Source organism: Urocitellus parryii, chromosome 3 (genome assembly GCF_045843805.1).
Source record: "Urocitellus parryii isolate mUroPar1 chromosome 3, mUroPar1.hap1, whole genome shotgun sequence".
NCBI classification, from domain to species: Eukaryota; Metazoa; Chordata; class Mammalia; order Rodentia; family Sciuridae; genus Urocitellus; species Urocitellus parryii.
The window spans coordinates 181,778,597-181,804,003 of record NC_135533.1 but is presented as its reverse complement, the minus strand read 5'-3'; the positions used below and the strand labels follow the sequence as shown (position 1 = coordinate 181,804,003).

The 25,407-nt window shown below is 35.2% G+C and overlaps 1 protein-coding gene and 1 pseudogene across 2 annotated transcripts in view; one reads left to right on the top strand and one right to left on the bottom strand.

Annotated features, from left to right (window-relative positions):
• LOC113194873 (ubiquitin-conjugating enzyme E2 E2) overlaps positions 1-25,407 on the bottom strand; it is a 289,096-nt gene that overhangs the window by 95,499 nt on the left and 168,190 nt on the right. The window lies entirely within an intron of this gene.
• LOC113195077 (COMM domain-containing protein 7 pseudogene) lies at positions 15,467-16,030 on the top strand (annotated as a pseudogene).

Genomic DNA, 25,407 nt, shown 5'->3' with positions numbered 1-25,407 from the left:
TGGCATTTTGGTTTGAAAGGTGACCCTGCTCAGGGATTAGGGCGGCTCCAGGATTAGGGCGTATCCTGCTGCCTCAGTCACCCGCTCCTTTAGAGTTCCCAGTTGAGTTCTCACGGGGTTCTGAGAGTATTGGTACACAGAGCCCGGGGGAGAGAGTGTATTTTCCCAGAACGTGCGGGTAGAGTGTTGGTGAGAGTTTGGGAATAAAGAGTTGCTGTTTGAATCTACAAGGCTTTTGTGGTGGCTCGGTTATTTTGTGCCCAGCCAGACTGCGGCAAGGCATCATATTTTGGGTGATACCATTATGCATGGTCCCCTAACACAGGGATAGTTTGGGAAAAAAAATCCCTCAATAACTGTGTTGTTATATGAAGCTACCTAATTAGTTTGTGAACCTACATTCACAAATGCGGAATTTTCAGCTGGGTATGGTGATACACACCTGTACAGGGACTGGGGAGGCTGAGGCAGGAAGATCACAACTTCAAGGACAGCCTGAATAACTTGATAAGACTCTGTCTCAAAATATACAAAGGTTTGATCCTCAGCTACAGGAAGGAAAAGAAGGGGAAAAAAGGCAATTTTGTGAAAACAGGAGGCAAATTACGTAATTTGTTAGTTACAACTAAAATGAATTCTTTTTTTTTTTTTTTTTGGTTGAGAACTACTGTTCAGGAGGGTTTTGTAGGCATTCCATTAACATGGCTTAATTAATTCTCTAAATATGTTATTATACTTAATCATTTGTTAAGATAAAAAGCTAGTTGTGCTCCAGCTGGGAAGCTGAAGGGCAAGTGAGATTTGGAGACTTGGAGATGCAAAATTTCTGCAGATCTGGCCTAGGAAGCAGCAAAAATAAAGGTAGGAGTTGGTGGATTCCTTTTGTAAGTATTTTTTGTTCTGGTCACAGAAATACTGGGGATTGAACCCAGGGGTGTTTTACAAAGAGCTATACCCTCAACCCTTTTTATTTTTACTTTTTTGAGACAGGATCTCACTAAGTTTCTTAGGGCCTAAGTTGCTGAGGTTGGCCTGAAATTTGCAATCCTCCTGGCCCCAGCCTCCCAAATTGCTGGGATTACAGGCATGCACCACAGCATCTGGCTTTGGATAAAGAATTTTTGATTTGTTTAAAGTATAAACATTGGTAGTCTCTGAGAGGCCAGAGGGTCATCAATTTTCACCTTAAAGTCTGATAATGAATTTGTCACATATACTTACTTAATTAGCAAAAAAGAATGAGTCATTTTAAAGATGAAAGTTATAGTGCCACCAGTTCTAAAGTAATTTCATGACAATAGGCTTTCAGAAATTTATGAGGGGGGCTTCAATATGAAGTAAACTATACTATAACTAATGTGATTCAAACTGCCTATTGTAGGGGTTAGTGGAGGAGCTCTGGGATCACATAGCTCTGAATTCAATCTTTGTTTTGTCACTTATGAGCTATGTGACCTTGGATAATTTTTTAAGCAATTCTGTTTTGGTTCCCCTTGGTTAACTAATAATTTTACCTACTTCACAGAATCACTGTGATGATTAAATGATGTGATATGTAGAAATATAAGTTGAAGAGTAGAAATAATATGTAAAATAATAGTAAAAAATCAATTAATATTAGCTATGGCAATATGTGAATCCTTTCGAATGAGACAAAAATTTGAGTGTCAATGAAAGCTTGACAGCATGTTTGCTTTTCAAACAATGTTAGGTATACAGTCTTCCAAAGATATAGATTTTATCATTTGTATTTAAGACTTCACATACATTTAAAAAACAATAATTTAAAATATATACATATATATAAATGATGTGCAAACATCAAAAGCAACTTTTCTACACGGAAATTTGGCCTATAACTTGTCTGATCTTTTAATTAAATTTATGAGTGCTCAAGTGTCATTTAATTCTTGTCCTCCCCCAGTCCTACTCACTTTTCTCAAATTTGCCAAGATATGTGCTGGGCAAAGAAGGTAAGGCAAGGATTGAGGAAGCTCCATCAATAGAAGACAAACTGGAGATTTACTAGGCTTTAAAGTAAATTTAATAATTTCTGTAATCTCTTACTGTACATGAGAATTAGCATTTTTAAGCATCTTATAAGTGTTGTGTATCAAGACTGGTGCTTAAACTACTACTTCGTTTACAAAATGGAAACAGATGTTCTTGACACCAGCTATACACTAGTAACAAAGGCATATAAAATTACATACAAAATTCTTAGGAATATTAAGAATAAGTAGCATATAAAATACACTAAGTGTTAGACAATGAAGACATCAAGTTAAAATTAATCCAAGATAGTGACAGCATCAGGGAGACATTTCTTGAATCATGCTGTATAATAATATAGTATTTCAAATTGAATGATGCTAATCTTGTATTATTAAAAATAAAAAAATGTTACAATACATTCCAAATAAATTCCATAGTGGAATATTTATGACAAATCACTGCAGCTCCCTGCCAAGTTAACAATGTAGCCACAGACAGATGAAATTACAGTTTGTTATAATTTCAGAAAACCTTAACAAGAGATGAAAATCACATTTAATATAAATGTCACATCATATAGCCATATTACTCTTGAAGTAACAGATTTATTGGGGTAGTTTGCATTTTCAGAATATGCAATGTAATCAAGACATTGCAAGCAGAATGTTAGCTTCATATTCATAATGTAACGAACATGTAATGGCATAATCGTGGGAAATGGAGTGTACTTGTTTAATACCAGAGATATCTGTCTGGGACATCTAATGAAAAAATATGAGCTTTTATGTCCTTTTTACATCAGCCAAAATATATTATTAAAAGCAGGTAAGTTCATGATACTTGATCAGTGCTTTAAAAAAAAAAAAGCTTTAAAAGGAAATCACACTAATGGTAAATAGAAAATTGCTTGGAATACTATGCGGTGGTATAAGTAAGAGCCTATTTCAATGATTTGAATGTTAGATGAGTATATAATTTTGTAATATCAATAAATCCAAATCCTGATTTATTATTTTTTAAAGTATCTTTGAGTCAAAAATAGGATTCCTCTATCATACTATAGAACAATTCTGAGACCTGATACTCATTTACTGGTCAGTTTTAACTTAACAAACTAAAGACTGATTTTTTAATCTAAGTTATCTAGGAAAGTCTAGAGAAGAGAAGAGCTTGACTACTCTACTTGTGGCAAAATGGTACAAAGGCCATGCATAATGTTAATTTAAAAAATGTGGTTTCCTTCTTGGTATGATAACTAGTTACCTGTAGCTTTGGGGTTACATTTACAGTAATGGTGCTGAATTTGCATGAGACCACCTAAATTCTCTCTAGTCCTTCTGAATATGGCACACATTTTCAGAAAGTGATCTTATTAAAAAATGGAAATAACAAAAGCCTATCCTACCGGTTTTATGTGGAAACTGAAAAATTTTGTGAACATTTTCAGGATCTGAAAAACAAGGCTATGTTCTTATTAATATATATATTATATATAATATATATATATAGATATCCAAAAGATGAATAAACTGTAATGATTTCTTAAAATCAATATAACAGTTTAGCACTAAAGTGTTTATTTTTATTCATTCTTCTGTTTCTCCCTGAAATGTCCTTTACCACTTTCAATTCCTACAGCTTTGGTATGTCTATATCTTTACTACCCAAGTTCTAAAACCACCTCCTTGAAGAACACTCTTATGACAACCAAGATGGAAATAATCTCTCCTTTCTGTAAATTACAAGAGCTCAAGATGCTCAATGAATTTATAATCTTCTACCTTACAGTGTAGGTATTTACCTATATTACCTCTTCTGATTATAAATCAATACACAGTATACCTGCTCTTGCTGCACCCATCTTTAAAGGGCTTATTGTACCCAAAAATCATAACAGAGAATCTTAAATAAACCTACCAAGCAAGTACATTACCATTTCACACTAATTCCAACTGTGTATAAGAGAACCTCTAAGAGGCAGCTCAATGGCTCAAAGTACCAACAAGTTACATCTGGCTTAAATAATAAAAATAACTCTAGGGCTGGGGGTTGTAACTCTGTGGCAGAGCACTTGCCTATCATGTGTGAGGCACTGGGTTCAATCTTTAGCATTGCATAAAAATAAACAAATATTTTTAAAAAATAACTCTAGGAGTGCCATGCACAGTATTGCTGCTGCTTGGAACTGCCATGTTAGTCACTTTGTTAGTCACACTGTGAAAGCCAGTTTGGTCATTTTACTTCCCTGTCAAGAGATTCTTCATCTGGAAAATGGAGATAAGTACTGACACCTACCCAAACTCTAAGAACTTGAAGTTAAGGGTGGGGGAAAAACCTTTTAGTTATTCAAAAGGAAATTATTTGGCACTAAGTAATCTTTATTTTTTTTCTCTTCATTTTAAACTTTTTAAAAAAATATTTATTTGTTCTGATCAGTTATACATGACAGCAGAACGCTCTTCAAATAACTGTATACAAATGGAGCATAATTTTTTACTTTTCTGATTATACCCAAAGTAGGGTCACACCATTCGTACAATCATACGTGTATGATTACAATCATAATGATATGTATCATTACAATCATAATGATATCCACCATCTTTCCTACCCCCATGCCCCTTCCGCCTCCCCTCTGCCCCTCCAAAGTCCCTCCATTCATTTATTGCCCCCCCTCCCCATTATGGATTAACATCCACTTTCAGAGAAAACATTTGGCCTTTGGTTTTTTTTTTGGATTAGCTTATTTTGCTTGACATGATATTCTAACTCCACCCATTTACTTGCAAATGCCATAATTTTATTTTCTTATTGCTGAGTAATGTTCCACTGTGTGTGTGTGTGTATATATATATATATATATATATATATATATATATATATATATATCACAGTTTCTTTATCCGATCATCTACTGAAGGGCATCTAGGTTGGTTCCAGTTTGGCTATTGTGAATTGTGCTAATATGAACATCGATGTGGCTGAGTCACTGTAGTATCCTGTTTTTAAGTCCCTTGGATATAAGGCCAAAAAGTGGGATAGCTGATTCAAATGGTGGTTCCATCCCACGTTTCTAAGGATTCTCCATACTGCTTTCCAGATTGGCTGCACCAATTTGCAGCAATGTATGAGTGTGCCTTTTCCCCAACATACACCAGCAGTGTATAAGTGTGCCTTTTCCCTGACATCCTCACCAATACTTATTGTTTGTATTCTTGATAACTGCCATTCTGATTGGAGTGAGATGAAATCTTAGAGTAGTTTTGATTTGCATTTCTCTAATTACTAGAGATGTTGAACATTTTTCTTCTGAGAAGTGTCTGTTCAGCTCCTTAGCCTGTTTGGGTTTTTTTGGAGCTGAGTTTTTTCAGTTCTTTATATATCCTGGAGACTAGTGCTCTGATCAGTGTGTGGCAAAAATTTGCTCCCAAAATTTAGGTCTCTGGTTCACATCATTGATCATTTCTTTTGCTGGGAAGAAGCTTTTTAGTTTGAATCCATCCCTTTATTGATTCTTGATTTTATTTCTTGTTATTTAGGAGTCTTGTTAAGGAAGTCGGGGCCTAATCAGAATGATGAAGATTTGGGCCTACTTTTTCTTCTATTAGGTGCAGGGACTTCTATTAGGTTCTTGATCCACTCTGAGCTGATTTTTGTGCATGGTAAGATAGGGCTTTAGTTTCATTTTGCTGCATATGGATTTCCAGTTTTTCCAGCACCATTTTAAAAGCTAATGAATCTGTAATCTCAATGGGTGGAGTTAGAATATCAGGAGGCTGAGGCAGGAGGATCATGAGTTCAAAGCCAGCCTCAGCAAAAGCAAGGCTCTAAGCATCTCAGTGAGACTTTGTCTCTAAATAAAATTTTAAAAAGGGCTGGGGATGTGGCTCAGTGGATGAGTGCCCCTGAATTTAGTCCTTGGTACCACCCCCCGAAAAAAGCAAATACAAATATGTTAATTTATTAGTGTATAGAAAACATACTGAGAAATGGAGGCTTCATTCTAGACCACAGTTTTACAGATCACAAAAATTCTAAAAAACATGATTAAGTCAGGCAAAATGGCTCCCTACACAAACTGGTAAACCTTTTCCAGAAAATTCTTTAACAACTTAATATGGCCCAAGACATGACTAATCTGTTTGTATGCTGAGTTTGTCTGACAGACCTCAAAGTAAAAGAAGGGTTACTGCAGAGCTCATGGGAGTGTTTATATAGCTCCCCTAGTACACAATGTTGTGTGCTTCTTTTCCTCTTCATATTTTGGAGAGTTTAAATTCTGTTTCATAAAGGTGGGTCCATTTACAAAAGTGTTATGCTTCTTTTACCACTAATTTTCTCATAAATAAAAACTGGAAAAGAGCTAAAATTTCACAATTACATGCAGCTTTTAATGACAACTGAATTCATTGAGGATATAATTCAAATATGTATATTAGTTACAAGTTTTCCTGCTAGCATTTCTCATCTCTTTTAGTGCCTTGCCAACGACCAGACTGTTTATGAAAAAAAAATTTGTTTTATTATCTACAAAATAATTGAAAAATGAAAAATAAATTAAAAAAAATACTCCTACAAGTAAAAGGATGAACCCTATAGAACTTACTTACCATGGGTAGATTTGCTTTTATTTGGGGTGGGGGGGAGAAGCATTTGGCAGAATTTGCAAACTTTAATTAGAGGTTTATAATGTGTGAATACAGATTTGTGTTTAATTTAAAAAATGTGTGACCACATATAATTAAGATAAAAAAATGGAAGCCAAATGGAAATCTAATTCAAGATACCATTTGCAAATAAATAAGATAGAATCTGAATCATCAAACCAGAATATATGTAAAATACAGGGAATTCATAATTAGCTTCCTTTATGATTTACTGACATTTATTTTGTTTATCTGGTAGGCACAAAAGGTATTTTTCGTATGGACAAATTGATTAATTATAGCCCTGTTGACAGTTGTGTTTCAACTTACTTTGCATATTGGGAAGCCTTTGGAAACCCAAACTTAGGTCTTTCTTTCTCAAAGCTTTTTGTTAATCAAAAATAATAAGTTCTTTACTTTAGTACTGAGGATTGAACTCAGGGATGCTTAACCACTGAGCCACATTCCCAACCTAAATATTTTTTATTTTGAGGCAAGCTCTCACTACATTGCTGAAGTTGGACCTGAACTTGCAATCATCCTCTCTCAGACTCCCAAGTCACTGAGAATACAGGTGTGCATCATCATGTTGGGCTTAAAAACTCATTTTAACAGGGATTCTGCCATAAATCAATAACACTTTGTATGTATATAGTTGACTGTATGACCAATGTGATTCTGCAACCTGTACAATCAGAAAAAATTGAGAAATTATACCCCATTTGATTCAAATGTATGAATTGTCAAGATCATTGTACTGTCATGTGTAACTAATAAAAAAATGCTAAAATAAAAAATAACAAACATATAAATTACTGTTTAAATACTATTAAAAATTTAAAAGTCAATTAAATTTTAGAGTAACTAATGAATATCTAAGAATTCATAAGCTTATTAAAAAAACTCAAAAAGAACCAGACACAGTGGGGTATGCCTGTAATTTCAGTGACTTGGAAGCCTAAGGCATCAGTATCACAAATTTGAGGCCAGCTTCAACAACTTATCGAGACCCTGTCTCAAAATAATAATGAAAATAAAAAAGGGCTAGTAGTTTAACAGATCATCGCAGAGTGCCCCCGAGTTCAATCCCTAGTTCTGCATAAAACAAACAAAAACTCCAAACAGAACTAAACTGAGGAATAAAATCACCTGTTTTAATCTTCTCCTTAAATTCTAGTGACTATTATTCTAATAAGTTAAATACCTGCATTTAGGATTATAATTTTACACAATTTGTAAACATCCCAGATATGCTGTCTTTCTACATTGAAACTAAAGAATACAGAAAACTGTACTTCCAAAGTTACTTCATAACAGACATTCTGCTTACTCTCAGATATGTATGTCTTCTTTAGGAAGTAACCATCACCACTATGATATAAGCTCAGATTGGAGTTCCTCTCTAACCAAAGTATCATGTTTCCTGTGCCAATGTGCCAATACATCCTGAATAGAAAGCCATAATACTAGGTGCTAGAACTTGCAGTCCTCCTGCTTCCGCCTCCCAAGTAGCTGGAATTATAGGTGTGCAACACTATGCCTGGCTATATGAAACATTTTAACTTATACTTTATTAGGATCTTCAATGATTCCCTTTCCAGACTCTGAAAAGCATACAATAGGTTTTTTTAACATCCCCAAACTGTAAGTCTACACACCTGTTTTAGTCTTCAAATATTTATACAATTTTTAAATGAGAAGCAAATATAGTAGAAGAAAAATTATACCAGAAAGTTGTTTCTTTTGCTAATATTTTGGGTATTCTATTTTACTTCCTTTAAGTCACATTCATACCAACCCTCTTTTCAAAATCAGGTTAAAGATAATAACATGTTTTCCTCACCATGAAAAACAAAAACCACTTAAGAGCTTGAGGACATATTTTTTTTCCAATAGAAATAATGAATTTAAAAATACTTTGTGTTCATTTTAACAAGAGTCCATACTTTTAATTAGTAGAAAACTATAACTAGATGATTTAACTGAAACATTTAAAATGGTACCCACTAAAGAAGAAAAGTATACCACCAGAGGTAGTACTTGCTGGTTATATAAAGGCAGATTCAAATTTATGGACCTAAGTCATATGCACACTTGTTACTTTGTTGATACCAAACATTTCAAAAATTTTATATATCATATGTTATAGAATCTCTATTTCTAAGTACTCTATTTTAAAATAAAACAGACAGATTAAGAAGTATGAGTGGACGAATGAAAGAAATGGGATGGAATATCAAAAGTTGGTTTGTTCCAGGAAATCTAGGATATACAGTTGTTATCTGAGCAAAAGAACCCAACAGCATAAAATTAACTTGTCCATCCTACAACTATCTGTTGGACCACTGGCATTTTAGAATAAACTACAGGACTTCAAATCCTTCTTGCCCCCTCCTTGGTTATACCAGCCAGGTCTCTTGCTGTATTCCATCTTTTTTAGAACGATAGCATTAAAAGGTTGGTCATTCTCTTATCAGAGAGAAAGACTTTGTCCTCCTTTACCCAACACAGAATTATGTAAAAGCCATTTAACTACTTTAAATAACACGAATCACCTGTTCTAATAAAAAATAACTGGATCAAGTTGAGGTGTCATTCTAAATTAACAATCTAAATAAAAATTTTAATTGCTTGGTATGTACTAAATTTTAAAATTCCTTTATTTTCCAAACATGACTTTTGCCTTGAATTTTATCTATCAAAAAATTTAATAGTCTTTAAAATATACAGTCTTAGCAAGAATCACTGGAAAAGTGCCAGCTGCTTCAAAAAAAATGGGCTGGGAGTGTAGCTCAGTGATAGAGCACTCCTGGGTTCAGTCCTCAGTGCTGAAAAATGAAAAAAGAATGCACTTGTTTATGATTATAGTTTTTATAAAATTCTTTTATGATTCAGATTTTCTTAAAGTATTTCCATCTTTTCTCCTGCTGACAAGTAAATATATAACTATAACTATATATATATATATATATATATATATATATATATATATATCAGCTATTGATATATATCATTCTGTTGAAAATATGAATCTACCCAAGGATATATAACATACATTAAATGACTACAGGAACTAACATATTCTGCTGCAACGATTTTTGAACTCTGCAGCTTACTCCATCATTTTTCTTTCATATTTTCAGCCAAATGTATACCCTCCAAAACCCAGAAATATATCAGAGAGATGCTAAAAATTCACCAACAAATTTTCCATTTAAATTTTAACAATCAAATATTTATAATGTCTAGTTAGAATAATTTTAACTAGCATATGGTTAAAACAATATATAAAAATAATTAAAGTAATTCATATATTATTCCATGTTCTTTAGAAATTTACCTTTTTGAGATAAGCAATCACATCCATTCCCCCCCCTACCCTTTATATATACTTGCCCTTTTTCATTCTTGGCCACTATCCCACCCTGCCTCCTGCTTTTTTTTTTTTTTTTGCAGTATTAGGGATTGAACCAAGGGGACACGGTATAACACTGAGCTCCATTCCCACACTTCTTTTTTCATATTTTTATTTTGAGAGAGGGTCTTGCTTTTGAACTTGTGAAAACTTCCTGTCTCAGCTACACAAGTAGCTAGGATTTATAGGTATGAGTCACTGTGCCTGGGTGGTCACTACCTTTAAGAAACAAAAAACTGTTTTTTCTAATATTTATTTTTTATTTGTAGTTGGGCACAATACATTTTTTTAAAAACATTATTTATTTTTATGTGGTGCTGAGGATTGAACTCGGCACTGCACATGTGCTAGGCGAGCGCTCTACCACTAAGCCACAACCCCAGCCCCCAAAACTATTTTTTAAAACCCCACCAACATACACATTTCTTGTGAAGAATATAAGCATATTACTCACTCAATAATTAACCAATGTATGAGAATAAAATCTGAGTCACTATAACAGAAATAAAGCACACCTCCATTTTTTCTGTTATAAAAATAATTAATATCAGACTACCAGTTTATTTTGGACTTCCTACAGTGAAGAATATGTCCTGCTACACTGATAGTGGACAGACAAAATTTACAATGCATAATTAAGGCTGCTTAGGAAGCAGCATGGTATAGTCACTGGAAACACTGTCTTAAGATCTAAATTCCCTGGATTCAAATCCTGGTTCATCCACTGTCCAGCTGAGAAACCCTGCTCAAATTACTCTATCTATGCTTCAGCTTCCTCATTTGTAAAATTATGATAATAATTTCATGGAAGTTTTGAGGATGCCATGCAATAAGACTTTATTACTAATCTGAAAATTTTTGTTTTAGATGCACACACAGCTAAATTAATGAAGGGAAAAAAAAGGATGGCAGGACAATATTTTTAAAATTTTTAGAAAATTTTAGAATAGCTTTAGATTTACAGAAAAATTAGAAAGACAGTATAAAGAGTTCCCATATATTCTCTATGGTTTCCCTTATTAACATTTTATGATGTAAGCAACTTTTAATGATGGTGAATCGTGAAAGTAAATTTACTCTCAGCAGGTAAACTTAAAAATTCAATTAATTTGAAATTTCAGAAATCTACCTACCAGAACTAAACTCTGAAACTTATTATACCATATTATAATTAATGTGTACTAAATTTAATGTTTCAGTAACAGCAATGCAATACTGCTCTAATGTAAGATGTTTTATACTCTCATTAAAAAGGAATAATAAAATGAAAGTTATTGCAATATGTGTAATCATTTCTATATACACACTGAAGTTGCAAATTAAAACATGTAAAGCAGAAAATAAAGCTGATGTATTTAAGTAGATATTACTTTGTAATTTTAAGACTAAATAATTTTCTTAATATCATATAGTAATTAAAACCACATAAGATCTATTTGGGTGAATAAATTTTGAAATGAAAATTCTTAGTTCAAGTATTTCTTTTCTCTTAGAGAATCATATTATAATTATTAATATAATACAAGGCAAGGTTTCCTGGGATAATAAAGAAATAGGGGTAAACAGCAGGCAGTTGTGCACACCTATAATCCCAGAGACTCAGGGAAGGTGAGGCAGGAGGATGACAAATTTGAAGCCAATCTCAGCAACTTAAAGAGATCCTGTCTCAAAATAAAATAAAAAACAAGGCTGGGATGTAGCTCAGAGGCAGCACACTTCTGGGTTCAATCCCCAATATAGGAAAAAGGAAAAAAAGAAAGAAATAGAAAAAGAGATAAAGAGGTACATCTATAGGAAAGTTTATAGAGGCTAATTATCTCAGGCATGCAATGTTTTAAATGTAGACACAAACTGTCCAAGTTAGTAGCTACTAGCCACATACTACTGGTGAATAAAAATGGAATAAAATAAAAATTATATTCTTTAACTGAACTATAACTAGACTTCTGTAGTGTTGAGTAAGTAGCCACACTGGCTAGGGATTATTGTTTTGAAATGCACGGATATAGGACATTTCCATCACTTCATAAAAGTCTATTGAACAGAACTTCTCTAAATAGGTATAGATTGTTTCTCTAATCATGCTTAACTGCGCCTTAACTTATAGTCCTAACCTCTTAGCCAAACAATTTATTTTTATTAAACTTGTAAAAAAAAAAAACTTGTTTAAAAAAACAAAAGGAGGCTTTTATCCATTTTCTGAAATGTTTAAGAAGGTGAAAAGGAAGAGGGCTTGCCAGTTCTAATATCAGGTGCATGGCCACCAAGAAATGGAAAAATTGCTGAGGTACTCAAAACTATTGCTGTACTCACGTGGCAGGGTAGCAGTAGGCCCAGTGGCCAGGAAGACTCCTCTTCAGGGGTATACTTCCTCACTAGGGGAAGGGTCCCCATGTGGGGCCTTCACACTGGTGGGACCTTCCCCGTTATGGGGCTGGGGTTCCTGCCAGTGAAAAATGGGAAATTTCACTGTTAGCCAGCTTTGAAACTTTTACCCACTGAGCTAATAAAAAAACACTGCTTACTGGATTGTTTAGTTAATTCAAAACAGTCAAATGAGAGAAACTTTTAGAACTGATTAACCATGATATATGTTCTAATTTGGTCTGCCCTTCAGTCCCCCAGGAAAAATAACCTGCAGTGTTACTGGAACTGTCATTAAGATCTTAGGTTTAGTTAAATGTTGAAAAGATTAAATTGAACCAGCTATTTTTTGTTTTCCAGTCTGGATAAAAAATAAGAGTAACTGTCTTTTAATTATTGATAATGGACAGTCGAGAAAAGCACAAATATAATCATATATAACAAAAATCTCACAAACTTTCACTGCTTCTCATTCTCACCCCATTCAGACTTTTAAAATTAGAGCTAAAGATGAGAAGTGAACGTTTTAATTCATCCACTCATTTCTGACCATTCTGTAATTTGGTACTAAATAACAGTAATGAAACGGTCAACAAAGACAAGGATGTGTTGCTTTTGTTAAACAAATTTTATGAAATCCATGTAAGCAGTTTGTTGATATTTTAAAGTGTGGCTAACAATAAAAATCCCCCATGAACTATTCATTTATAAAATGTTCTCTACTTCCATGATATGAACATTTTCATTGCTTTAGGTATAACACACATAATTACAACATAAAATGAAAGGTGTTTTCCTATTGACGTTTTGAAACTCCAAAACAGTTACCCTAAATTCCTCCAGTTTAAACTCTTCCTGCCAATATACATCACAGTCGCATACTACAGCATATCTTGGGCAGTTAAATAAGGGCCAATTCACTTGAACACTATGGATACTTTAGGATGACAGATAACATCACATTTCTAAAAACCAAAGAAAAGGCAGAAAATCGAAGTTTGTGGTTAATGCTGAGAGGGGAGATGCAGAAGAAGTAAATAGGCGGAGCTGTGCACTGAAACTCAAGACATTACCTTTCCCACCAGGTAGCAAAGATCCTGGATCTTCCTGACTTACTCTCTCAATCTCTTGAGTAGCAGCTTTCCCCTCTAATCTCTTGTAATTATGCTCACAGACAGCAATTTAGAGGTCAGGTTATTATAAACTGCATTTCTCTGTACTACAATGAAGGTGGAAGGACAGAGAAAGGAATCATAAGCATGAAAAAGTGTTACATAAAATTAGATGATAGATTTGAATATAAATTATATCATTTTCTAATTCACAAGAGAAGTTTATTTTAGATAGAAGGTATTTAGAGAACAAGTACTTAAGGAAAAAACTGTAAGTTTCTACAATGAGAACTACTAAGAATATACTGATTAGCTTCCAATCAGAATCTTTATGTTAGACCATGTATAAGAAAATATTAAGTAAGTAAACTATTCCTAATTTTATTAAAAACCTCCATTATATGTTTGCTGATCTGGCCAAAATAAGGTTGTAAAAGTTAAATTTTTGACAACAACAGCGTAAAAAGTATTTCCAAAGTATACAAACAAAAACACTGCCAAGGACATAAAAATAAAGAGCTACATCCAACACTAAACATCAAAGGCAGGCATGTCTTTCAGGAGTTGACCAAAGTTCCTAAGGGTAGGACTGGAACGAACGCTTCATGGCCAGAGTTTCAGTCTAAAAAGATTATGAGGTCACTGACCTGGACATATTCATTCAAAATTAAATTCTGCTAGACTTCCTGTCTACCCAGAAATGCTTTGTTATCCACAAATAAAAATTTCTTCACAACAGGCTTAGCCATTAGGAAAAAACTGCCTTAGATAAAGAAGAGTGATTTTTTAAAATAGATATGTATTCCTCTGAACACTGATGTTGATAGTTTGCTATAACGTCACAAAGTTTTTCTACAACCTTTTTTCTTAATTACAACATTCAAAAACAGGACAGCAATGTCTGAGTACAAATAATGCTCTGTTCTAAATTCTATGACAAAATTGTTCTTTACAAAAACTTACATAAACTTGAGGATAGCTGAAGCTGCCACATCTAATAGTGCTGGTTTCCTCTACCCAGAAGCATGTGGTGAAGAGGAGCTGAAATCTAGTTGGAGCTCTGTCCACCTGTCTTTTACATGCAACTGCAAGGCTATTCTGGCCTAAAGAAAGGAATACTTTTTTCTAATTCACATGAAAGGCTATATTATGTTAACAAAGCTTCTGAGGATGACTACACAGTGCCATATTTCATTGACCATAAAAGTTATGCCATTATTTTATGAATTACTAAGAAAAATCTTGCCAAACTATAATAGTGACTTCTTATCACATAAAAATATTTTATGGTTTATTACTGAAAGAGATCTCTTAATAAGTTTAACAGTGATATTTAATAATATGTCAGTTCTGAGTACACAAACACACACACACACAATTATGGGAGCGATAAAATTATTAATCTTTCTCAAAGAGTCCCAACTGTTTTGAATCTTGAATTCCTTTTCAGCTGTTTTTCCACAAAATATAGACGTATAAAGAGTAATGTTGATGCAGTATATCTTGAAATATTACTCCATTTGCATCTCTGAAATTTTCTTCCAAGCTGTTTATATTCCTTTCCAAAATTATTTGTACATGCACAGGAAATAATAATTAACTCACAATAGCTACATGACCCAAAGTGATTAATATTAGAAATGCTAAAATGTGGAAAATATAGGTTTCTTAGATGAGATAAAAAAAAAAAACAGGAACCCTGATTTTGGAGGAAAATTTTTCTTTTTCCCCCATTTCATCATCTGATTCTTCATTCCTTACATTGTTATTAACTGAATGAAGTGACCCAGGGAATAAGTTAGGGACAGAGATGAACAAAACAGGCAATGACACTATCCTCAAAGAACTCATGTAGAGAATGGCATTAACTAACCATAGACAGTTAAGATAAAGAAATAATTGTTAGAGAAAGGTTGCAAGTCCTCTCCCTGAGGATGAACTCTTCTCTCTGGAGTCTTAAGGTAAGCTGTCTCATAGTTCCCAGTACAGACAGAAGAACTTTCTTCTACTTCTTGAGCTCCAAAGCAATGTAAAGATTTTTGGCACAGCTGTCTGAATTTGGAATTACCAATCAGATCAGTATTGGCCCCGTAAGAAGCATCACGAAAAACCTTCTCCCTGGTTCCAAATGGTTCCTTAAAGAAGAGTCTCAACAGCTGAGCAGATTTACATTGGTTTCCTTAATGCTGGGTTTTAGGGAGGAGAAAGTCCCTTATGTGTTGAAAAGTGGAAACAGAATGCCCCTACACTTTTTCAATGGTCCATGAGTCAGATCCTGATGATTAATCAGTTTATTAATAGGGAGTGGAAGTTTGGAGTGACATCTGGGAACAGCAAATTGGACAAAGTGGGAAGAATTTTTTTTAAACAATTAAAATTGGCTGTTAATAAAGGACATTAAACTGCAAATATGTATACAGAACTAACAGGGCCTTAAGTTCTACAGAATCCTGAATGACATGGAACAGATCAGAACCAGCATGGGGTGTTTCAGTTGATTTCAGTCTCCCTGACCTCTTCTTGCTATTTGCTGAGAGGCACCTCCCTTAGGCCTGTGGGCACCCAGTGAGTGCAGTCCTACTAACCCAGGTAAAAAAAAGTATCTGAGAAAACAACAGGATTAAGTACTTAAAGAATCCTGCATGATTTCCCTATAAACTCCTCTTAAGGGAACCACCATCACCTATTTCACAGGACATTTTTTGATACTCTGACACGTAAAGCATCTGTAAAGTAAATACATGATGAGATCACTCAAGACTGCACAGTGAAACCAAGAATTGTTTATGACTACAGGAGAGCTCCCTTTGATTTCTGCATGCTCTGTATTTGTGGTGGTGGTGTGGTACCAGTTTTGTTTTTTGAGATGAGATCTTGTAAGATTGCCCAGGTGTCCTGAACTCATGGCCTCAAGTGATCTTCCTGTCTCAGTCTCCCAAATATCTGGGACTATGCATGTGCCATCACACTTGGCTGCCAAGCAGTTTTTAATGAGGTGCCAACGTATAAATACATGCATGGTTTTCTCTGAAAAGAATTCAGTTCCCAGTTTTCTTTTTTTTTTTTTTTTTCCCCCTGTTTAATGAGGTAGGTCTTTAGAGGCTATCTTAGCTTGGGTTGGCTCTAGCTTACCATCTCTGTTGGTTAAATGATGAATAAAAAACATTTTAAACAAAACAAAACAACGATTATCATAAACAGCATTAAGAAAAAAAGACATTTAGTGCAATAACATATGTCTGATTTGCCCTGGTGAGGAAAACCATATAACATCTTCATAGAGGAAGAAATGGGTCATACAGAGGAAAAAGCCTGTGTAAAGAAAGACAGAATGAGTAAATAACTTTTTTTTGCATGGATAACGTGTACAAGGAAAAAGGAAAAGCCAGGCTTTTTGAGTACTACTACAACTGGACATGAAACTACACCAAATATTGGGGTACCTGAACTGCTATCATGTTAGAGTGTGAGTTTATGGAAGCCACATAATTAATGAAGCTATCGGCCAAATCTCTCTCATGATGGGTGCAAAGGATCTGCAGACTTATCTTGGAGTTATTTCCCCAGTATTCAAGTGTGTAACTGGAAACCTTCACACTAGCTCTCTGACATGGGTAACAGGTATCATTTTTCAAAGAAGAGCTGAATACAAGTCCCTGAAACTTTCCCCCCACTACTCTATCGTCCATCAAGATACTAAATCAAAGCAACACTATATACTAGGAAGAGTTGCAGATATGTTAACACCACTATTAAGGACTTAAAGATGCAGACAGGTGGCGGTCCTTATTATAGCTTCTTTCTCTATATTGCATGGCCCAACAGAATAAAATATGTGAATAATAATAATAATAATGGATCATATAATCTGAAACTAGTGGAAGGCCCAGTTGCAGTTGCCATGGTATTATAAAATAGCCTTTGGCATGTGATGCTTAGTTACTGATGTGGCAACAGTTTTTCTCAGTCTCTATCTATGGGGAGAATCAAAAGCAGATTATCTTCACAAAGGCAGGAACAGCATAATACCTTGTCCCAGAATAAAGTCAATTCTCCTGAACTTCAAAATTCAATCAGCCTAGATTATCTTCACATACTACTCTACTGATGACAGCATATCAACTAGATCTGATGGGTAAGAAATGAAAAGCACAAACAGCCCAGTGCAACACAAACAAAAGACACCTTGCTAAAATTAAGGGGTATGGTAGGCACACTGCTTAAGTTTGTAAGGAGTCCAGGGATCTGAGATATTCTGAAAATATTCTCAGGTAAAGAACAAGTTGTTACATCTCTCAACATCGACCCTTTAATACAAGATAGGTTTCTTAGGAGTTTGAAGGCCGCATATTCCTTACTTTAAAATACCATTTTTTTACCCATTTGTCAGAGACTTGGAAAGATGACCCAGAATAAAATGGAAGGCTCTGTAGTCGGTTCAGGCCATTAGGCATCTGTGATCAGTGCATCTGATGGTACAGGACCTTTGCAATCTCTGTCAATCACCAAAAAAGAAGTCACAATGAATATTGCTGGGGTTTTGGAGCAGAGAACAACTATATTTTTTTAAAAAAGAAACAGCTTCCAGTATGTTATAGGGCCTAAGTAGAACCTGCATGCCTGTGAACAAATGACTGTTTTTTTAAGTATCTGTTAAGTCATAAGGTCTGATGGTCTTGGTGTCTTTATTATATGAAAGAAGTAATTTCTTTTAAGTTCAGAGGTGGTAAGTAAAACCAAAGGCAGAGATAAGATAATTTAGGCAGAGAGACAGAATCAGAAGAGAAAAGAAACTATAACTTCATATATTAATGGCTACAAGGAGGAAAATGGCCAGAAAGGAAGACTGTAAAGTAGCCCAAAATATGTGAAAAAACTGAAGAGTTGTTATTCTGAGGGAATTTAATAGGGGCATGAAGGTAATGCATATCTAAGAAATTGCTGCTTTTTAATTACTAAATGTGGTTTGATCCTGACTGCTATGGATATTTGATGTGATGTATTATCAAACAAAATTAAATATACAAATATAAGTGTAGCAAACATTTTTTCAAAGCACCTTCTTTTGAGGCAAACCTCAGGCAGAGCTATCCAAGAATAAAGGAATCAGAAACCACTGACCAGGTCCACTTATCTGAGCCTCTCTGGAATACAAACTAGTAGTGGACACAAAACAAGAAGAAGATGATCTGACTTGCTAAGTTATTAGTTTACAAAATTCTACCTTGTGAGGATTTCTTTTGAATTAAAAAAAAAAGCCTGTGATGTTAAAAAAAAAAAAAAGACTCATAAAACAAGTTTTTGTAAGGAGATATTGTAGGGGAAAAAACCCCCACATTCACACACATAGAAAGCTCAGTGCCCTAAGTAAAGCACTTTAATTTAGTATAAATTATATTTTAATTTAGTATAATTATATTAATAAAATTACACTTCACAGCGAGACTTTCTTCCTTAAACACAGGAAAACATAAGGATACATAAAAATGCTTCATACATCTTTATGAATACTTGGGATCAGAAAACAAATCTTCCTTAATACTTAAGAATTTATCACATGGCTAAAAGGTAAGCAATAATGCCATCCTGTGTTATAAGAAGCCATAGAGACCTTTTGTGATGGCACTGGTGATTAATTCTATTTGAACATCAGCCATGAAACTTTTTTTAAAGTTAAGAATTGTTTTAGTTTTTTTTAAAAAAATATTTTTGTTTAGTTGGTTGTTGGACACAATACCTTTATTTAGTTACTTTTACATGGTGCTGAGAATTGAACCCAGGGCCTTGCACATGCTAGGCGAGAGCGCTACCACTGAGCCACAACCCCAGCTGTTTCATTTCTTCAGTTCATTAAAATGTCTCTTTATTTAATTAAGTATTAATGACAAAATTTGTTTTGCCTGATTTTCTCCCTGATTACCTGTCCCTTTCAGTCAATATTCCTAGCCCAATTTTAATGTTTGGTAAGTGTAACAATACTCTAGATCTTTATTTTAAAAAATGCATTCATGTTCTTTTCCTCCAAGACAGGTTTTATTTGTGTAGCATGCATTACAAAGGCTACACTTTGGTGCAATGTTAAAAATATAAAAGTCTGGGGCTAAAATCTAAACTTCTAACTAATCATATGAACCCTGGGAATATCAATTGAAATCACAAATCGAAGTTTTATAATAACATTCTTAAAGTACTTAAATAAATATGTAATGTTCTTGAACATAAGTATTACAATAATAGTAAGTGTGTTTCAAAAGTTCCTAAGTGGAGAGTTATTTTCTGCCGCAGCTTTTAGCAATTAAAAGCATGACATATTTAAAGTCTTTAGCTCATAATATTGCCTCAAATGTTATACAGTTTAAAACTACCTTTCAAAAGTAATAGCATAAAACTATAATGAATATGCTATCAGTAAAAAACAAGATAATCAATGCTATCTATCTGCAATGTTGGTAGCCTTCCTCAGCCACATGAGCCTTAGAGTAAGTCAGCAGCTCCTCTGATGAACCAGTCTGTGCTTCTTTCCAACAATTGGGCCAATTTGATCCCTATTTAAAGAAGGTGGAATAGCCTCTATTTATCAAGCTTTCTTTCCTCAACTCTTCCATCCTTGATCAAGTAGACAGTATTCCAACAACTCTAACTCATTTGATAAGCACAACAGCTGCCTGCCAACACCAGAGTTGGTATTAGTTCTTATCTGAGGCTTCAGAATGCCCAAATGACACAACACTAGGTCAAATGGCTTGAAATTCAGTTTCAAACTAAAAATCTCAGCACTTTTTTACTAGAACTCAGTATCCAAACAGTCCATTCTCTGCCGCAGTCTGGGGCCCCAGCAGCCAAAGGGGCCCCAGCTAACTTCCAGCTGCCAGCAAACTTCCAGCTGCCGGCTGATGATTGGCTCACAGTGGCCCCAGCAACATCTAGCTGATTGGCTCCTCTGCGGTGATGTTCATTGGGCTGTTTCCCTGCCCTTCAAGCTGCCAGCTGATGATTGGCTCACAGTGGCCCCAGCAACATCTAGCTGATTGGCTCCTCTGCGGTGATGTTCATTGGGCTGTTTCCCTGCCCTTCAAGCTGCCAGCTGATGATTGGCTCACAGTGGCCCCAGCAACATCTAGCTGATTGGCTCCTCTGCAGTCATGTTCATTGGGCTGTTTCCCTGCCCTTCAGACTGCCAGCTGATGATTGGCTCACAGCGGCCCCAGCAACATCTAGCTGATTGGCTCCTCTGCGGTCATGTTCATTGGGCTGTTTCCCTGCCCTTCAGACTATGGAACTGCTCATTGGGGGACTTCTTTGGCTCCGCCCACGCGACCTAGCCAATCGGCCTCAAGAGCAGGAGGATTGTGGGAGGTGGTTGTTGGGGTGGGCGGGAGAGGCTTGTGGAAGCCGGTAGTGGCAGTTGGGCTCTGAGGGTTTTTCCTGAGGAGCTGTTTTGTTTGGCGTTTATAGTTTTAAAAATAAAGTTTGTTTCTTTTGACAAGTGGCTCCTGAATTGTGCCCAGCCAGACTGCGGCAATTCTCTCCCTAGAATTCTAACTAAAATGCCAGTGGCAAGGGTTTTTTTTAAAATAGTCTCTAGGTAATTCTCTGTGTTTGCTTCAGCAGAAAACTAATCTGCCTAACAATAAACAAGTCTCAGGATTTAAATATTCAGCTACACTGCTGGGAGTCAAGAGGGGAGTCTATCTAGGAAGAGCAAGAAAAAAAACCTGGAAGGATGATCCAGCAGGAAATATCTTCAGGACATCTTTTAAAATTATTACTATTATCTTTAAAGCCAAGTCAAACAATAACTCAGACCCTTCATGATATTTTATATCTGAAAGCTATTCTCCTAAAAGTGAAAAATTTAAGCAGCATACAAATTAACTAGACTGAAACATTTAGGTTGATCTTACTTTAATCCTTTATCCCAGGATCTCATCCAACAGCTCTGTATTTCAAAGCACTGGCATATTTATTTGGCTGGCATGATCTATGACCACTTCCTTTCTATCAAGAAACACAATTTTTCTTTTTTTTTTAAGAGAGAGAGAGAGAATTTTTTAATATTTATTTTTTTAGTTTTCGGCAGACACAACATCTTTACTTGTACATGGTGCTGAGGATCGAACCCAGCGTCGCACGCATGCCCTGCGAGTGCGCTACCGCTTGAGCCACATCCCCAGCCTACAATTTTTCTCTTTTGATGCTCAAAGAATTCACAAAGTATGAACCTGGGCCTATATAGACTTTGAGGTGGAAATGTTAACACGGAGCTAAAAAGCATTCAATACTTTGTATCTTACTAGGCATTTATTTTTTAAAAAAGGATAAGAATGTCTACAAATAATAAACAGTTTCTTTGGTTCCATTGGTGAGTCTTTCAGATCAATTGTTGATATAGGTAGGTTACATAGCAAGGAAGCTCAATCCGTGCAGGCTAAACACACTGAGAGTGCTGTGGTACGTCTGGACTGGGTGGGACACGGGTGAGAAACGCAATGCATTTTGGCTTAAGCTGTTCATTCACTTAAACACATAACATAAAAATACACCTCTTTTTCTATTTTTCAAAAGTTGGTGTAATTAATGGCGGTTCCAAACTCTTTTGAGGGGAGAGGTAGGGACAGAAGCTAGAAGACAGGCTGGAGAGTATTCATTGAAAGAGTGTGTATGATACATTCCAGGTCTTCTGAGACTCCCTCTTACAATCTCTTATGGTCCTAGAGGGTTTGGGCAGTTGGCATTCTAATTCCATTTCCATTTTCCACCTTAATCCAAACATAAATCCATGAGAATTCCCAGCACAATTCCATGATTCAGGCTTAAAGGGGTCTGAGTTAGGCAGCATCTCCTGGAAGAGGTCAATAACAAACTCTCTGTCCCCTCCAGTCCTTGGGTTCCTGGCAACTGCCCCTTAACTATCTGTGTTGCAGTTAGAAAGGAATTTTTCGTTTCCTTTTGCAGTATAAATGAGGAATATACATGAGGATATGTCATCATGTTATCCCAGAGAAATACCCTATATAAACAATAGCTTTCAAAGTTCACATCAAAACAAACTCAATGTCAAGGAATAGAAAATATTTCACTTGATCAACCTATGTATAGTAACCAAGTTCCTATTCAAAATTTTGTAACCTCAGATTACCTTGTTGGGAAAATGGTCTAACTCTTTATTTGGGGGCAAATCTAATGATATTCATTGTCTTCCTTACTATAATAGTTAACATAGTTAACCAGTATGTGTTGTGGTGAGTATTCAAATATGCCTGGAAAGAAGGCACTAACCTTATAAGAATACTGATATTGTTATTAGAAAATTTGTAGCTATGGTGATAAACCTAACAAGCATAAACCTATATTCAGATTCTTTCATGGTTTGAAACCAAATTTATGAACTATGATAAGCATTTCTTTTCTATTTATATACAGCTTGGGCCATATGCCACAATACCTAATTTAGTAAACATTTCAAGACTATAGCACACATATTATTTTATGTTTGTCACACATAAAATTAAAAAGGAAAATTTTAAATGCTTTAAAATTTTAATACCCAAGAGCTCAATGATTGCCTGTCATCAATTTACTTTCACAATACCATAAAATTCACTTATATCATCTAATATAAAATATTAGAACTATACAAATAGAAAAGTATCTGCCACTTAATTTGAGAATATTTGTCCCTTTTAATTCAAATCTTTTCCAGCCTAACTCGTGGAATGAGACCTGGAAGAAGAGCCAGACATGAAAGGAAGTGTGTTCCAGGCCAAGAAGAAAGGCCCGGAGAGATAAAAACCTGGTGTATTTTAGAAACTGGAAAGAAGGCCATTGTGGTCAGAGACTACTGAAAGTGAGGAAAAGGAGCAGAAAATGGGGCTTCAGAGACAGGTGAACAGCCAGCTCATGGATGGCCTTGTGAGTCTGAAGGAGGGGCATGATGAGATCTGTGTGTACTGATTTACCAACAGTACACAATCCTTATTTCTGTTCACCAGAGTCAGAGTCTCAAAGGCAGAAACCATCTCTTATTTTTTGTGCATCTTGTTTAGCCTCCAAACCTAAAGTATTATGCAAGGTACTCCGTAAAGTATTTCCTAATCAAGATGAAAGATGGGGTGAGTGTAATTCTTTGCAGGAATAGTAGGAAAGCTGTAATATAGGAGATGTAATTGTAGAGATGGAGGAGCATTACAGCTTGTGATATGGCTGTGGAGGGGAAGTAAAGACATTCTAATAAAAATAACATGGGATATGGGGAAACAAGAGTTGGGGGAGGAAAGATAGAATCTATATAAAAAAACTTTTGCTCTGTGTGGAAGAAAGCTAAATCAAGATATAATTAAGACATACTTCTTTCCTCTAAAATGGAAAAAAAGTTCTTAAATTATCTTCTCCTATAGTGTGGATCTGGAAAGTCCTCCAACAGTAGCACTGTTGGGAGGTGGGTGGAAATGTTAAGAGGTGGGGCCTAACTGGAAGAGGTGGGTCACTAAAAACTTGTCCTTGAAGGATATATCTTGTTCCTGGCTCTTCCTCCTCTCCTGTCTCTGTGGTTAATGGGCTGCATGAGGTGAAAAGCTTTGATCTGGTGCTCCCAAGGGGCATGACATTCTGCCTTACCACAAGCCCACAGCAATGAGGCCAAACAATTATGAACTGAAACCTGTGAACTGTGAGCCAAAATAATTTTTTCCTCCTTTAGGCTGACTTTCTCAGGTATTTTTTCATATTAACAGAAAACTGAATAACACATCTTACAAACAAGTATGCTCTTGTTTTTTATGAGAATACAACAGATGCTACAGTGTTATGAATTCTTTAGGAAATAAGACTAAAAATGCCCATAAAAGAAAAGTACTCAGTTACTATTAAAATGTTAAGATGTGATACCAGATTAAGAAAGAAATATCATGAGAAGTAGAATGAACATAGGTACCGGAGTCAGAAAATCCACAATTTGAATCCCAGTTTAGTCAGTGTGGGGTAAAACGTAAAATTCACGTTTCACATCATGTGCTTCTTGACTTCTGGTCAAACTGGCAAGGCCTTGAATAACCTAAGCCCAAGTTTCACTCCCTACTCTGGTCCAGAAGAAAAGGAACCCTAGAAATAGTCATCTTTATCAAAGGGGTCAGAGTCAGTTGTTGCTTATCCTTGAGTAGTAGGTTTCAGTTTTTTGCCTGCTTGAGGAATTATTCAAACAAGTCCATTATATCTATAAATTTATATACCTATAAAACCTGTCAGTCTCCCACAGCCCTTATTCACTCTGTTCCTAAGTGTAACTTTCATATGACCTGGTGAGTGTGGAGTCTTTCTCCCCTAGGGTATTGACTATATGTGACTAATAAACTCTTGTCTACCTCATCGGGTGCATTTGGCCATCTCTATGGCCATATGACAAGAATCTTTCCCTGATCAACAGGGTAAAAAGCAAGGGATGAAAACAGCCACTTTTTGAATATGTAAATGAGACCTCAGCCAAATAAGTTTTATCTCTAGCCTTTTTATTCTGTAAACTAAGATTTAAAATATTCACCTTAACAAAGATGTTGTGTCCACCGAGAACTAAGAAATAAATATTAAAATTTCTCTCTCTCTCTCTCTCTCCCCTCTCTCTTAAAAAAAATATTCACCTTATAGATCATTGTATAAACATTGTGTTTACCAGTTACTATTGTGTGTATCATGTCTAACAGTACAATGTTATTCTCTTAATTCTACCAATACCATCCTTATCCTATTACTTTCCCCTAATATCAGAACTGTTACTAGTTATTTAAAACCTCTAAAATTAAAATTAATAACAGAGTTTTAACAGTAGGTGGAGAGATAAGTGAAATTAACCAGATTTGATTTAAAAGCCATCTGGGTCATT